The sequence below is a fragment of the Protopterus annectens genome, chromosome 2.part0 (genome assembly GCF_019279795.1).
Source record: "Protopterus annectens isolate FY-2018-M chromosome 2.part0, PAN1.0, whole genome shotgun sequence".
In the NCBI taxonomy this organism is placed as follows: Eukaryota; Metazoa; Chordata; order Ceratodontiformes; family Protopteridae; genus Protopterus; species Protopterus annectens.
The window spans coordinates 1,306,130,138-1,306,136,540 of NC_056728.1; positions in this window are offsets into that span (position 1 = coordinate 1,306,130,138).

Consider the following 6,403-nt stretch of genomic DNA (forward strand, 5'->3'; position numbering starts at 1 on the left):
TTTATAGGCTGTCTGTGTACATTAGAGACACAGGTGCCAAACCAGGGATGAATTTCCTGTTCCTCATCCAATTGTCCAAGTTACACGTGAATTGGGTTAGGGAGGAACTCTCCTTCACATGGCTGGGAATCTTGTTCTAGAGAAGGGGTAGTCTCTGGGATACATACGTGTCTGTCCACCAGGTCCCGTTTATATCACAGGCTTCAAATCTTTAGAATGGGTAATTCTGGTGCTATTTGTATAGTGGATATGTAGGAGGTCCATTAGGGTGGGGTCTGACAATACGTTGTATGCCAGGCAGAGATCTCCCCTCAACAGCCTGTAGGAGAAAGAATACATGGATAAGGCCTTGAAGTGGTCTGCATAGGACATGTTACTTACTTCCTGTACCTATCTCTTCAGCATGACCTGTTCATGTCAGAGCCTAGGTTAAGATCCCTGGAGTGAGTGACTGTCCTGTAGTTTGATTTACAAATGTGTAACATTTCCATCAGGGCCAGGTCAGAGACTGCCCTGTAAGCCAGAAGCCAGGCACAGGTCACCACTTAGTAACATGTAGAAGAAAGAATACAGTGACAGGGCTTTCAGTCTTTCTGCATAAGACTTGTTTTATGTACCCTGTAATTTGTTGGTGAGAAACCTCTGTTGCAGGTGTCTGGTGAGGTACATGCACAAGGAAGCATTGTACTCAGTTATTGGTCTGATGATGGCCGAATATAATGGAATTGTAACATCCTTAGATCTAGATGCAATGCCTTCACTAATAAGATGTGCCACATTGAAGGATTTCCTTACTACTGTGGATACATGGTGGTCAAAGTTCAGATTATTACCAACCTGAGTACCTGGATCATGTACCACTAGTTCTATCCTTAGGGTGGTACTGTCTGTAATGTAATTTGTAGGGATGTCAGCTTTCTCAAAGGAAATAGTAATGAGTTTTTTTTTTTTTTTGCTTTTAGTTTTAATCTGTGGCTTTGGTAGCAATCATTTGCATGTATTAACCCTGTGTTCACTATATTAATATCACTGGGGGATTCAATGATTGGTTCCTGTTTGCAGTCATCAGCAAACTTGGTTAGCAACAGGCCATCCACATTTGCCTGGACTTCTGAGAAATACAATTTTGACAATATGTGTCCTGTAGATGAGCCAGTTGGCTACCCATCTGGTAATGCAGGAGTTAATTCCTAATTGGAAGAGTTTTTCTATAATACCTGAGTGGGGGATTGTGTCAAATGCCTTGGCTAGGACAAGATAGGTGGTATGCACTGTCTTTCCCATGTCCAAGGTATTGGTGACTTTCTCGAAGTCAACCATGTTTAACAGGCATGATCTACTTTTAACAAATCCAAACTGGCTTAGGTTCAGAGTTCGGAGATTACCTATGTCCTTGTTAATAAGGTCCATAATGATTCTTTCCATGGCCCTGCAGATGAGGCTCATCAAAATTATGATCCTATAATTCCCAGGTTTGGTTGATGGTCCCCCTTTATACAGACACATTACTGTTGCCTCCATTCCACCAGAACATAGCCGGTTTGCATGCTGTGGTTAAATAGGGATCCAAGTGGATCTGCTAGGTCATGTTTTGAGTTGTTTAAAAGGCAACCTGGGGTGTTTTCTGTTCCCATTGATGCTGTGTTTTTGGCCTTGCAGAGTGCTGAGATGACCTGCTCTCTTGAGATAATAGGCTGAGGAATGGTGGCAGGTATACTTTGGGGTATGACTGGAGGGGACAGGGGGCTGAAGTTTGCTCCAAATATGTCAGCTTGCAGGTTGGCTATTACCTCTGATTGAGTATGGGTGGTGCCATTCACAACCAATTCAGTGCATAGCTGAGTATTCCCTTTTAGATTTTGGACATAGTTAAAGAATGCCTTGTGATTATCCTTAGCTAGGAATGCCACTTTTGCTTCATAGTTAGCTTTGGAGGACTTAACAAGATCTCTATTTTTTTTTGTTTAAGCTAGAGAGGATTTCTTCTTCTTCTGAGCCATTTTCCCTGTTGTTCTTGGACATTAGTTTCTTTCTCTTTTATACAGCTGTTTATACCAGGGTTTCACCAGGGTGGCTTGTTTTTTCAACAAGACCTGGTTTTAATCCGGTCAGGTACAGCTGATTCTGTACAACTGCTTAAGTGATTATACAGGGCATTGCTGTACACCTCTGCATAGGAGTCCATGTTAACTGCCTTTAAGGAGGCTTTGAAACTTATTGTACCATCACTTAGTAAGAGGTAATTTGACTTTGGAAAATTCATAAGCATTTTTGAGTTTGATGGGGTATCTGGTCTTATAAGTACATTGAATAAGACTGATTTATGGTCTGATCTTATCAGGGAGGACATCACGGGGGGGGGGTGCAATGTTCTCCCATGTTGGTGAGTAATGTGTCCAGAATATTTGAGCATGTTGTGGATATGCTGACTAGCTGTTCCAGAGCATTGCACTGACAAAGTCTAAGAACCACTGAGCCAGCATGGTTATGGTCATGTATGTTTCCCAGTCAATAGTAGGATAATTGAAATCACCCATGAGTAAGGTGTTGGGCTGTATGGCAAGTGACTTCAGTAAGTCCAGGTATGCAGTATGCTTTTCCCATTTCATGGTGGGGGACCTATAGCTAGCTGTGATTTGGTAGGAGGCTTTGCCTATAGTTAATTGAACATGAAGTAGCTCAAGAGAGTCATAATGTTTGACTAGTCTAGAGGTGTACTTATCCTTAATGATGATGGATACACCTCCTCCTTTGGTTCTTTCATGCTCAGTTTGTGGTCTAAACGTATGGAAGACATTGTAGCCCTGCGGGCCTGGGGTGCTTTCCACACCTCTAAACCATGTCTCGGTGACTGCACAAATGTCAGCATCTTCCAAAGTGAGGAATGCTTCCAGGGAGTGCAGTTTCTTGTGTAGACTCCTAGCATTAAGAAGCAGTACCTTGAGTTTATCTAGACAGGATTTTTTATGTTGGGAGGTTGGTTATTTTGACAATGCCTAAATGCCATTGTAAGTATCTGAAAGCCTAGAGGAGACAGGTACAGACCATTTCTGGCAAAGCAGCTTGGCCTGTCGACCACTTCTTCCCATGCTGGCAGATATTGGATCCCCTTGGACTAACACTAGAAGCTAAGCCAGTTGTTAAAGTCAATCATTTTTTGTTTGTATTTGGCATCATCCTTGGAGAAGGTAGAATGCTGCTTAAGGCTAGGCTCATACCTGCCTGTGACACACAATCTGAGAGCTCAGTCATGTCTCTCTTCATATAATCCAGTGAGGTACACCTCGAGTCATTCACCCCCACATGGACTATGACGGAGTCATACCGGTACTTGTGGTTGAGTAACTTGAGTGCTTGAGTGACGTGATGAAGCCTGGCACGTGACAGGCAGTTAACCATAACCCACTCCTTATCCAGCCTGCTGAGGGGAACATCCATGTGTCTTACAATGGAGTCACCTATGAACAATACATTAGGTTTTGTGGTGTTAATCCTTATGGGCTTATTTGTTGAGACACTTTTGTGTGTGTTATTATGTGTTGTGGTTGTTTTTTGCATTGTTATGTATGTAAATGGTTTCTGTTTGGGAGGCCTCTGATCTTTTGATAAGTTACTAGTGAGTACCTCTACATATGTGAGTTTGTGTCATGTCCTTAGTAAGTGTGGGTGTGCTGACAACCTGTTAGGCATTTAATTTGTCTTTGTGTGGGAATCTTGCCTACAATTTCATAGTGTAACTACATCTCTCACATAAAGTGTTTGTTTGTTTCAAGAGTAAGTGGTTGGCCGTATACATGAGACAATTGCTACATTACCTCAGGATGCCCATGTCTATCAGGCTGGACAGAGAGATGATAGGAATCTGCCCATCCATGATAGTGGGCTCTTACGGTATGTTTTATTAGGGAAAGGAATGGGTTAATTAATTAAACCCATTTAACATCCTGGGTTAATTGGATTAAACCCAATATCAAAGACAGTATCCTAGATTGGATACTTATCAACAGCCACCCCTATATGTACAAGTCAGGGACCCTCCCAGATGACCTAAGTGACGACTAAACTTACGTACATTATCAAGCACAAGGTGGACAGCCCCCACCAGACCACCTTTAAAACCATCAGAAATAATAAGAACTTCAACTCCAATTTTCAAAATGAACTTAAAGCTTGCAATTGGTCAGTCCTAAAGCACCTTTCACTGGATGATGCAGTAGCATACTTTAATTCCATATTCCTTTCTATTCTTGATTCTCACGCTCCTGCTCGCTCCATTAGAACCAAAACAAAAACTGCACCATGGCTCTCAAAAGAGACCAAATCTAAAATCATAGCTAGAAATAAGGCATGATACAAATGATGTGCCACAAAAGACCCACTAGATCAACTCAGATACCGACTGCTAAGGAATGACACAAAAAATCTATTATACTAGACAAAAAAAACTTCTACTACCATCTTCATCAAAAACATCCCAACAAACCTCAAAAGTTTGGGGCAGGAATACACAAAGTATAGGTCTACCAGCGCATACTTTGTGTAGGCTAAGGCTGATCAAGGAATCTTCACCCAGGACAGTCCTCCACTCCTACCCCATCAGCTTCCAACCATAAATCCCCAGAGGATATTGCAAATACCTTCAATAGTTTCTTCACAGAGACTATCCAATCCCTAGCCAGCCAACTGGCACCCAGCTGCTTCAAACCAAATTCTGCCACAGATAATACCCCACTCTCCTTTAGCTAATACCCCAGTCTCCTTTAGCTTTCAGCCTGTTTCTACATCACTTATCAGATCTCTAATTAAGAAATTAAAACCAACTACTCTAGCAGCTGATCTCCTCCCACCAGAGTATCTGCAAAAGCAGCAGATGCCATAGCATACCCCATCTCCATCATAATCAACAGAACCTTATCTGAAGCTACCATCCCCTTTATTTGGAAAATATCTCATGTAATACCAATCCATAAAGGAGGCAACTCCTTCGAACTGTCAAACTTTAGCCCCATAACTAGTCTGTGACCATTGGCTAAAATTATGGAGAAGTGTGTCCATAAACAACTTATGCATTATCTTACCCAGGATAAGCTGTTGGCCGACTCTTAGCACGGTTTTAGTCCGCACCACAGTATCACCTTAGCCCCCATATCTATCTCTAACACCATAAACCATAACCAAAATAATAGCAAGCTTTCCTTAGCCCTCTTTTTTGATCTCTCCAAGCCTTCGATATGGTCAACCACCAAATACTCATTCACACCCTTAAGGCATTCTCACTAAATAGCCATGCGCTTCAATGGTTCCACTCTTACCTGTGTAGTAGACAACAAGCCGTCCCATGGCAGGACAAACTATCGACCCATCTACCCATTACCCTAGGTGTCCCCAGGGCTCAATACTAGGACCCCTTCTTTTCTCTTTCTTTATTAATGACCTTCCCACTTTCATCCCAAATGCTACCTGTATCCAATATGCGGATGACTCCACCTCGATTTGTTCAGCCACCTCTCCGACAGAACTAATGACATTAACCCAGAATACTTTCAGTATAGTTGAAAACAGTCTCTCTTCCCGTTCAGCTGATATTAAACCCTAACAAAACAAAGCTGCTTCTTTTCTCCCCCACTTGTAATTCTTCCTCACTACTCTTTACCATAAAATCTAATAACGGTACCATTATCTCCCCAGATGCGTAAACCAAACTCTTAGGCATCACAAAAGACAACACCCTCAAATTTGATATCCATGTCAATCAAACTATCAAAACCATTAACAAAAAACTTGGCTCCCTCTGTAAGATCAAACCTTTCCTTACTCCATTTGCTAGGGCTGCTACTGCTCATTCCCATCTACTCTCCACTCTTCTCTATGCCTCCCCTCTACTCACGAATTTGAACAAATCCGCTTTTAGCAAACACTCCAGCTGTTATAACCATATTGCTAGATTTGCAACAGGCATGGCCTATAGGACCCACCACAGTCACAACCTAAATCTTCTGGGGTGGCTAGAATGGCCTTGCCTACTTCAGTACAACCAGCTTATAATTGCCCATAAAGTTGTCAACTACCCTGATAATACACCTGCACTTAAAAATATCATCAACCTTTATAGCAACCTGAGGTCACTTCGCTCTTCTAATAAACTACTGGTTCAGACATCTAAAATCAGCAATTCTGCTGGGGACTCTGTTTGCTAACTCTGTTGGCAAAACTTGGAACTCTCTTCGTGCTGATCTTACTCTTGAACTCTCTCTTAGTTCAAAAAAAGCCGCAAGCTATACTTTAAAACTCACAGGCTACGTCCTTGTTCATAACCCGACTAGACCCTCCTCTATAGTCTGTAATCATGTTACATGGCCTAGTCAATGTGTCAACACTGTTTTAAAAATGTATGATTATATTA